Source organism: Pinus tabuliformis, chromosome 6 (genome assembly GCF_031772625.1).
Source record: "Pinus tabuliformis cultivar Carrire ecotype Pingquan chromosome 6, CPIR1, whole genome shotgun sequence".
Classification (NCBI taxonomy): Eukaryota; Viridiplantae; Streptophyta; class Pinopsida; order Pinales; family Pinaceae; genus Pinus; species Pinus tabuliformis.
The window spans coordinates 1,785,627,416-1,785,638,600 of record NC_142292.1 but is presented as its reverse complement, the minus strand read 5'-3'; the positions used below and the strand labels follow the sequence as shown (position 1 = coordinate 1,785,638,600).

The window sequence follows — 11,185 nt, the reverse complement described above, 5'->3', positions numbered from 1 at the left end:
AAAATGCGTCATACATGCTTGCCTGTGTACAAAACCCAAGGAGATAGTTCAAGTACTGTGATTTCAAATAATTTCACCTCCATTTTTATGCTTTTTTTGAAATTTTTCTTTAAGAACATATTGATCATGCATAAGAAAGTCATTGAGCAGTTTAAAAGTATATCCAAGTTTACTGTGTATGTCTAAACTCTTCAAGATTCTTTTTATTCTTCCTACACAACAAGAAAAGATATTATTATAGCCTGCAGATTCTTTCAACTAACTACATCCATTCATGTAAAAACTTACAACTATGCCACAAAAGCATAAGAATAAATAACGTAAATATGTGCTATAGAGAGATATACATATAGCAGTCGCTCCCATATTTGCACAATTGCTTTCTCTCTTTACTAGTCTTTCCCTTCTTGCCATCTTTATCTTCATCCCCTTCCTCGGAATCATCATCCGTCAATTGAAATTATTCTTCTTCATCCTCATCTTCTGTTGTCTCGACTTCATCATCAACAATGAATCCTCCCAATGTCTCATCATTTTCATCAATGTCATCATCTAATGGTTTTTTATTGGATCTAGTATTTGCAAATACAGTGTTGGATGAATCCTTCCTTGAACTTGTTCTAGTTTTTAAAGCTCGAGCCTTTTAGATCCCTTCAATTTATTTATATGTCTTTTCCTCTTCACTTTCACCTGTCCAATTTTCATCTTTTGTTTCCCTCTTCTTTTTGGGATTACCTTTTATGCCTTTCAATTTTTTCTCTTCTCCAAAATCTTCATCTTCATCTTCATCTTCATCTTCACTACTCTTTCCAGAATCCTTACCAAGGAATAAATCCCATCGACCGACATCAAGCACACGATGTCTTCCATACTGTTCAAATTCAGAACCCTCCTTCAAGAAACCAAATTCTGTCTTGACATGTAAATCACACATTAGCATAAATTCATTAAAAACAAATAGATTCAAATAAGTAACTCTATTGAGTGGTTCTATGGCTCCTTATTGAAAAAATGAATTAAGTTGCATGAGTATACAAGTTTGAGTTCATGTGTGTGTATTACAACATTTTTCCAAGTTACGATAGAGCACACTCATTCATAAGAAATGAATAGTACTACAGATGATTAAATGCTTAAGAAAAATCATGGGTAATACTGGAATTGAAGGAAGCCACCAATTTGAGACCAAAGCACAAGACAATCTCTCTCTTTTTCTTTCTATACACTTACTCAAATAGTACTTGATAGATTGGGAACTCCATTGATAATTTGTATCTTCCATGTTAAAATTTCTGCATTTTTATGTGTTATATCCTCAACATAATCATGTCAACCAGCATTCAACTTTTAGTAGGCCCTCTAGACATTGTTGGATATCTACCACATACTAAACAATGCAATTGATTTTTACTATCAAACATGACATGGCGTTTTTTGTCACGAAATTTTTGTTTGTACGAATAAATTCCTAAAAACATGGGAGATTTTTAAAAATAAATGTTCTAAACAGCAAGCTGAAGCATCCTTTGATAAAATGTCTAGAACTTGTAGATATAGAAAATTCATCTGCCAAAGAACCTAAAAAAAATTAGAGATGTGGGATGAAGAAGTAGCTGACTATAAAACCTAGTTTTCAAATGAACCGAAACAAATTTGGGGAAGTAGATAGAAACAACCGTCCAACGATGAAAGTATGTAATTAAAAATGTTCTAAATATGAGTGCTTGAGATCAGAAGAAGAGAAGTTTTCAAAGGAAGAATAAACATCATGGAATTTAAGGTGAGTTTATGAAGTTATTTTCAAAATCCTAAATGTTTAAAAGTTCTAAAAAAAATGTAGACCAGTCTAAGTGACCATCATTACATTGCATAATATTTCATTAACTTTATCAATAAAATCAAATGTCCAAGAATAGGGAAAAACAATAACAATAAAAATAACGAAAGATAAAGAAAGTACAGAGTCCTCGTGAATCAAAAATTAAAATGCTAACCTGCAACTGGGTCGATATGTGGAAAGGTCTAATGATTGAAGAAGGCCCAGATCTTGAATTTTTGTTTTGTCGTGTTCTTCAAGCTCTAGTTCTAGTCTTGGCCCTTCTTTACCTTCACCTTGTTCTTCCTCAAGTTTACCTCTGTTAAAATCTTCATTCTCACCCTGCAGTTTTTCTTTCTATTTCCGCTCCCTTCTTTGCCTTCTAGCAATTGCTCCCTTGATCCTCCTATTCTCCTCATCCTCCTCTTCATTTCCTGCTTTTGAACTCCTCCTCCTTCAAAGTGAAGAAGTGGATATTTTTCACAGACAAGGAAAACCTATCTCCAATCCGGAGGAATGAACTTTGGTCCATTTTCAAAAATTCCATAGAGGATTTATGTTCAAGCTCACTAGAACGATGTATGCAAATAGGGTTTGGCCCTGAAATCAACATTTGTTAAAACCCCCCTCTACATCAGTAGTATCATTCTCCTTTTGCAATTCAATTAAAACTTGGCGACGAGAAACAGTTGGGTCTGTGGAGGCCATAAGTGGACCTCTCCCCAGCTCTTTTCTATAGCCTTCTTCCAGCATTATCAGAGAGCCATGCTCTCCCTACAGCTCCATAATGGTTGCTATGGAGTATTTATGATCAAACTACACTACTTCTGCTTGGCATCTCGAATGATTATAGTATCATACAAGCTTGGGAGTTTTTTTGGGTCATAATCCAGCCAGCATATTATTATATCACCTGTGCATGACAAGGAAAACAAGGGCATTTGCATTGATGTGTTGCGAAGGTTATGTAGAATTCTTGGTCCCTTGTTTCGACACCTACAATTTAAAATTCAGACCAAGTTGCGTGAAGTCGTGCTTAGAATATTGGTAGCCTAAAATTCAGTCTGAGCGCTATATTGTCATTTCCTACAAACTACCATACCTCAAAAGCAGGGAAGGCAACCCAGAAGAACATACAAGGTGATATGTACATAATCGATTACATAAAACACAGCCACAACACCTGCAGTGTAATCATCCGGAAGCTTCATAGAAGCACTGAACAAGCCATACATATACATGTCTTGCGACAGCAATCCAGAGCCTGCAAAATACAATAATTTCATAATCAAATTCAATCAAAATTTGTTACCCCAACAAACCAGAGGACTGCAAAAAACATAAAAAGAAACTTACCAGTACGCTTATCGAGAGAAAGCATGACGGTCTTGCCATCCTTTGCCACCTTGGCATTTTCATCCCAAACAAGGACGTATACACTTCCTCGAACTGAAGGCTTGCAAAAATTTTAGTCATGAGCTTCTTGGCCAATCTCGGCCAAGAACTCCCAACTGTAGAACCAGGTTGTGAGAAAAGCCCACAAACCCAAATACACACCACAGCCACTACCAACATTATTTTAATTTCTCCAATACTTCAACCCACAGCCCAACAACAATCTTTCAAAGAATGGTAGTCGCAAAGCATCTAGTTTAAAAAAGAAGTCCGCGAACCGTTACACGTAACCAATGCATACCACTCCGCAACTAATTTGTAACTATTCCGCAACGAATTTGTAACAATTTTGATTTAACGGTTGAAACTTTTGCAATTGTCTAACATATAATCGTATGGCGCACAAGGATGACAAGTGGGCAAGGTGGGGAGTTGATTTCAGAGGGGAACGCCTTACGGCATAATTATATAGAGTGACATGATGTTATATATTGTTTAGTTATGTATATATATATATATATATATAGATATATATATATATATATATATATATAATCAAATTTTCTTTTTTAGATTTTTAACTTTAAAGATTAATATTTTATTTTTAAAGCTAGAATCGTACTATATTTATTATTAAAAAAATATTTAAAATTAAAATTAAAATTATCAAATTATTAATATGAGATAAATTAATCAAAAGAGCTTAACTAACTTAGAGATAAATATCAACCCTTGATTTGTGCATACTACTATGAATATTCTAGCATATTCCATGGAGGTTAAAACTCTACCATCCACCTAATAATTAATGGTAATTAAATTAAAATTCTAGAAGGCCTATTCTAAAATAGATACTCCTATTGTGTAATCAATTAACATGGATATTCAAGTAGTTTATTTAAGTCTTATATTGAAATTTTTTTTAAAAGTATAATCTAATTATGTACATCTTCCTAAATGAAATATTTTTACCACATTTACTCATTTGTAATATGATTTATATTTTACAATACGTTTAATTAAAAGTAACCAAATATGTATATTCATTTTTGTTTTTTATTATAGTATACATTGTTTTTTATTTAAACTATATTTTATGTTATTTTAAAAGAGGCCAGTGTCACATTAAATTCAAATATGAAAGGTATTACATATCACCTTCACACTGACTATAAAATATTTTCTCCAAACAATTAAAATCTAAAAGCCTCTTTAAAAAAATCAAAATATTAAAATAATAATAATAATAAAATTAAATTAAACTATACAACAATAAATTTTAATTTTAATATAAAAATTAAAACGTCCAAATTTAATTAAAAAACTACTTTATACGTGTACCGATGCGAACACGCTTGTTTGAATGACAACGTGCTGAATCAATAATTTCAATTTCAAACTCATCTCATCTCAGTTGAATGATGTTGTCTTTTTTAAAAGATGTAGCGAAATTGGAAATTTGTTGAGATTATTTCGAGCAAGTTTTAGTTTAAAACTCATTGGTGGTCAATATAATTTTTAGACTATTGTCAAAAGCTCGCAAGTCAATATTTAGTATTTAGTATGAAGTTTATGATTTTTGGTGGTCAATATAATTTTTAGACTATTGTCAAAAGCTCGCAAGTCAATATTTAGTATTTAGTATGAAGTTTATGATTTGGTAAAGGTTGAGGTATCTCAAGGTATATTAAAAGTGTGAATTTTTATTTATGAGTTATTTATCTTTCTAGTTTTATTACATTTTTATTTATGGGTTATTTATTTTTCTAGCTTTATTATAATTAGCTGACATTTTTTCTGGAAAGGAGAACAAATCTTTTTTGTTCATATTTTTTTTAGAATTTGTCTAAAATCTCATAAAAATTTGTTGGAATTACAAGTAAACTCTCCACAATTTTAGTGATCAAGAGGTTTTTCATAGCACTAAATCTATTTATGCATTTAAAAATGTATTCTAAACAATAAAAAAATATTTTGTCTAATTCTATAAAAAAACTTCAAAACATAAAATAGTTACTTTACCTATACATATACCTATTAATTTACTTTTGAAATTGTCATATTATTTTTTTTCCTTACTTTTTAATAAGTAAAATTGTTAATATATTTACTAAATTTTCAACCCTTTTGTTCTCTTTAATTATTTGAATTTTCACCTTACCATTACTTGATATTTTGAATATATATATATACTCTTAAAATTATTGTTAAATGTTGTTTTTATTCTTAAAATGGTTTTTTCTTTTTTATATTTTTAGTGAATAAATTTATTAAAATATAAAATTAATTTAAACGAAAAAAAATCATTTTCATTTTTAAAAAATAGATTTTTTTCATTATTTGATATTTTGAACATATATATATCATTATTCTTTGAAATTTTCTAATTATTTCTTTTCCTTATCCCTCTGATGAGTAAATTTGTTAAAATATTTAACTTGATTGTTAAACTAAGCATTTGCTTTTTATGTTCTGGTTTTTGGAATTTATTTGAATTATTCCTTCGAATTGAAGTGATTTCCTTATGATTAGGATTGAGATTAATTATGGCTCAATGCCATTACCTTTGAGGTCTCAAATAGTGTTTACCCTTATATTACTCTTACGTGTTTTTTGTATTTCTGGTTTAGTTTTACATGTACACACTTTTATTAAAGTTATGTATTATTCGTTTTCCTTAAGAGTTTTAATTTGGCTTATAATTATGTTGCAATAGTGTTTTAGACCTGCAGGCTTTAGAGTTATGTATTATTTATTTCTCAGTGTTTAATTAAAAGTATATGGTTTTAAATTGTTTTATTAAAACAGCAAGGCTACAATGCAGTGGAATACCTGCCCAATATGAGATGCGATTTTGGGTGTATCGATAAAATGTCGATGCCATGAACATGAATATTGTTATAAAACTATGCTTCTTTGTTATTCGTCGATGCCACGAACATTAATATTGTTATAAAACGATGCTTCTTTGTTATCCGTTGTTGCTTGTCTACAAACGCTTGGGATAATGGTCAAACCAATCATGTTGTATGTATCAAGATTAATAATGTATTGCGTTGAAAGCTTCTTTTAAAATATTTGCAGCGTTTTCATTTTATCTCTTGCAATATGCCAATTTGGAGGTGTTGTTTTTTTTATATTATATTAAGGCATCCTCACCTTTAATCACAATGTTGCCTTTTTTATCTCCAACTAAATATCAATGAATGGTGGAATTGGTAGGTTGAGTATTTGTTTAGTCAAACTAAGGCCGACCAATTCAAGGAAGCTAAAGTAATCAAACAATCCTACAACCATCTTTTAATCAAACAACTTGAAGCCATTGTCACTAATGATATTGATAGTATACTTGCATACTTGTACTAAAGTGGTGGGGCCAATGAGCTCGACACTAAATACAACAATGCTTTTATTGGATCTATTCGACATGGAATCGTTTGCAAAGGATCGTAAGAGGATATATGGAGTTTTACCAAGACCAAATTGGATCACAGTAAAATTTGGTGGTCATGTAAGTTCTCAATCACATTCACCTGATAATCCACGGATCCATCTTACCCTGAGATTTATTGAAGATCAAACTTTAGAATGATTACTATTATTGAACAATGTTGAGTTTCTTTGAAGTTGTTAATAGTACACATTAATTTTTTTGTTGATACCCAGAACATAAGAAGGATGCTTAAACATTTTGGAAGCTATATAATATTCTCCAACAGATTGCAAGATCCATATAGAAGTGGAGGGTAAAACATCTTTCTTTATATATTACTTTGTCACTTCATCGAGAGAGTAATCAAGAGTTGTATCTCCATGGACTTCCAGCTTCCAAGTATAACTACTTTTCCTATGGTAACTGTGATGGTATAATAGTAGCAAAAACTCTGATAGTATAATAGTAGCAGAAACTCTGGGTTGGGCTTTCTTCATAGTTCTAAGACCAACAAAACCACCTCATTTTGAATACACAAGCATTAAAATACTTACGCCAATGACTTCCCTTTGGAGACAACTGGAGCATCCACAACAACAAAAATAGAAAATCCAATGTGAAGCTATAAAACAAGCATGTAAAAATATAATTATCTTGCACAGATATAAAAATAAATATTCCATATAAACCTCCAAAAATTTAAGATTGGGAAAAATGAGGACTGGAAAAACTATGAAGGATATGCTCTGGCATGGCAAAAGGAATCAGAACATTACAAGGTAAAACAATGAGGCTTCCCTACTTTCATGTGCCCTACTACCCACTTGTTTACATTTTCCTTGTTTGTTGATTCAATTGCCCACTTGTTTACCTTTTCCTTGTTTGTTGATTCAATTCCATCATCCTTGCCCACTCCAGGGCTTGCAGCACTTGCAAATTCAAAGTTAATTTTTTTCAGATTGAAACCAAGTGTTGCTCTTTCCACCTACTCTATGTTAATGGACAATCCAATAAAATCTCAACCTCCACTACATTAACCTTGGCAAATTGGTTAAGCAGAAGCACATACACAATGGTTGGTACGATGAGTTTATGTTTGGTGACAGGTGACCAAACGTTGAGAGGCGGCAGCAAGTCGATGACAAGTCGCAACAAGCAACGACACTTGAATGGTAACAAGGTGACACAGTTGCCTAGAAAGGGAGTGAGGCAAATTTGGATAAAAAGTTTTTCCATGCAAATTAATTTAATAGAAAATGTTATGAACTAATGCTAACCCAAGGTAGCATTAGTCAGCTTCATCTTCGATTATGTTTTAACTTTATCCTAGCTTTATGTGAAAAAGTGAGTTTTTCCCTGCAATAAGACTCCAAAGGCTTCAATGGGTATGGTTGGCTAGCAAAAACACTTGTCAATATTTAATAGGTTGATAAAAGCGTTTATAAAATATGAATAGAAAACTTTATGTTAAAATTATCGTTTTTGATTGAAAGTAATGCTAGGGAAAGCGACTTCGGTCGCTATTTACCTACTACCTTCGACAGGTATAATAAGGGATAATAATTTGACATGCGATAGAGCAACTAAATTATTTAAGATTTTTTTTAAGAAGTCAAGAAATGAACCATTCTTTACATTGCTCAAATTCTTATTTGGAATAGGGTATATTCAAAATCTTTCAAAATTATAATCTATAATTATTGCAATTTCAGCCTCACATCAAAGTGAAAATTCCAGTAAGACTTAATGAATTAAGGGATGAAAATGTCCAAATAACAGGGTAACAAGATACGTGCAGTTTAACGAGGCAATTTTTTGTTTTTTGTTGGAATTTAGTGACATTTGTCCAATTGCGATGTTAGATCATTTAAATTGTATTTTGATTAAAAATATATATATTGAGTCTTTTAAAAAACACCAAAAGACTAAAACATCCTAATTGTACAAACCCAACCCTTTAAAATTGCAATTTTCTCAATTTCAAATTAATTTTAGTCAATATTTGATCTCAAAAAGGATAAAACATTATCTTCAATAATTACGCTATAAGGCGTTTCCATCTGAAATGAACTCCCCCAAATGCTTTTTTGTCTTAATCTTAACTGTCAGATCGATTGTTAGACGATTCAAAAATAATCTACCGTCCAAATTAATTAGAAAACATTAATAATTAGTTAATTAAAAAATTAATTAAACCACACCCATCTTCTTAGTCCACTGGGTTCGTCCTGCACGTGGATAGTTGTGTTTGCTGCAGAGGAGGGTGAGGGGCATGTAGAGGAGGGCGGAGGTGGATTCCTTTGCTCCACGAGGATGAGGAGGGTCAGGGATGCGTTGGTAGCTTTGCTCTGCATCGGTTTCCTGTGTATAAAATCAAGTTGGACAATCAAGGAAGATAAAACCACTTACCGCAAATCTATTTGTTGAACCTGAGACTTAATTTCCCTTTGTTGCAAGGGTTTCTTATTTGTTTTCTATTTTTAGGGTTATTCTTTTTTGTTTTTGGTTTTCTGTTTATACAAGGATGCAAGCCAACGGAGCGCATAGAGGTCGCAAGATCGAGTTCCGTGTCTGCTGACCCCGGCCGCATAGCTTCAGCACAGCCTGGCAACGAAGGGCGGCAGGTTGTGGATGTCGGGGCAGAGTGGAATCTCGTCTCCTTGCAATAAATAATCGGGCAGGTGAGGAGGAGAGGTTATTACCGCCATGTCAAGAAGGCATGGATGCTTCAGACGAGTTTGCTTTTGGCAGCATTGCGGTCAAGCCGTGGAGATTCTGCCGAAAGCAATAGAAGACCTGGGACTTTTCTTGGCAGGGAATTAAAAACAACAGACAATTTTGCTGGTGATACAAAAGTTGTGGATGCTAAAAGAATCACATCATGTTGTGATGGGAAAGGACATGTTACACAGGAAGGGCAGACATCACAGCTGGATGGAAGTCAGATTGAAACACATGTAAAAGAATCAGAAGACGCAGGGGGTGTATGCATGGGAGTTAAAGGCTATGCAAGAAGAAATAGGCATAAATCAATTCGTTATACTGGACACTCGTCAATAAAGGATAATGTTAAAGTTATTATTGGTGATAGATGTCCAAACTTGCCCACTGAGGTTGAGATACATGACTCAAGCAGAGCTCAGGTAGCAGTGATTTCGTTTGTATACCATTTTTTATAGTCCCAAAGCTTCTTTTTTACTGTGTTATTCTCTTCACTGGTCCACTAGAGAAATGATTACCATGAAATCATGCAGGAGTTTGTTGTTCATGAAGAATGGAGGAGGGAACTGGAATTCCTGGAGAAGGTCTCATCTCTTATTCATTGCCCTTGAATTTACAGGCCATGCTTAGTGAGGGTTATTTGCTTTGTTGTAGCTTACATATGGTTTTATTCTTTTTAGGGAGAAAAGCCCTTGGATTTCAAATTTGGAGAGACAACCTCTATTGGTTTTGTTGTCTCCATCAACAATGGATCCACTAGCTGAGCAGTGCATAACATGGTTTTCTTCAGGCTTATCACCTGCTCAGTTTTGTTTTTATTGCCTCTACGAATTTGCAAAATCTCTTCTTTTGTGATAGAGCACAACCAGTACTAAGTTACATACACTATTATGGTAGCCAATAAACCATTCAATGATAATTTATAGTGAAGCAAAAGGTAGCTTTGCTTTGAATGCCTTACCAATTGGAGATTTTGCCGAAAGGAGACTACTCTATCTCAGCATTGTTAGTTGTGCTCTGAAATATTGTTTTAATGCCAAATTTTCTTGACATGCATGCTAGACTAAAAAAGAACACAAAATCTGCTAATTCAAAACCTTTTCTGGAGCCTCCACAAAGGAAATCTCATTGGGATTTTGTCCTTGAGGAAATTTCTTGGATGGCTATGCAGGTTCATGCAGTGGCAGTGCTTTTCTAGTTTTTGTAATAATTTTTTGACTTTGTTTATACCCAAATGTAAATACCTTCACAGTATTGTGTAAATAGCAACATTATTTATGTTTGTGATATATTACTTTATCTGTTTGCCTTTGTTCTATGTAGGAAAGGCTTTGGAAGACGGTTGCAGTTTTGCAAGTAAGTTGTTGGGTAGCTCAAGAGACAGGTCATGGAGACTTTTTTTGGACAAAGGACCTGCACCAGAAGCAAAGAAAAAATGCTCATGCAATTGCAGCTGTTGTCACGAAGTTTTGGCATGAAGTGGAGACACTCTCATACAGGGGTGATATCTCCTTTGCAGCAGGGTAGTAGTCCACTGGTGTCACAAAAGGAACCAAATGGTGATAACTCTGTTATGGATTGCATTATTCACTTTACTTCTAGTGCAGGATCGCATATTTGACTAAAGTTTTATCAATTATTTTATCCATCTTTTGTTCAATCTAAATGTATGAAAAGGAAATCAAGATTGCAAACTTGACTGAACTTTTATGTGATTCACAATTTTTTTTCTACTAGCTTTTCTTCAATGAAATGCATGAAAGGAAAATGAACTAGGGTAGAGAAATTAATGTTTCTTTTATTAATTAAATATGAAGGGG

At 33.0% G+C, this 11,185-nt stretch overlaps 1 pseudogene; it reads right to left on the bottom strand.

Moving 5' to 3' along the window:
* Nucleotides 1–331: 331 nt before the first annotated feature.
* Nucleotides 332–3,197, bottom strand: LOC149266148 (uncharacterized; annotated as a pseudogene).
* Nucleotides 3,198–11,185: the final 7,988 nt, after the last annotated feature.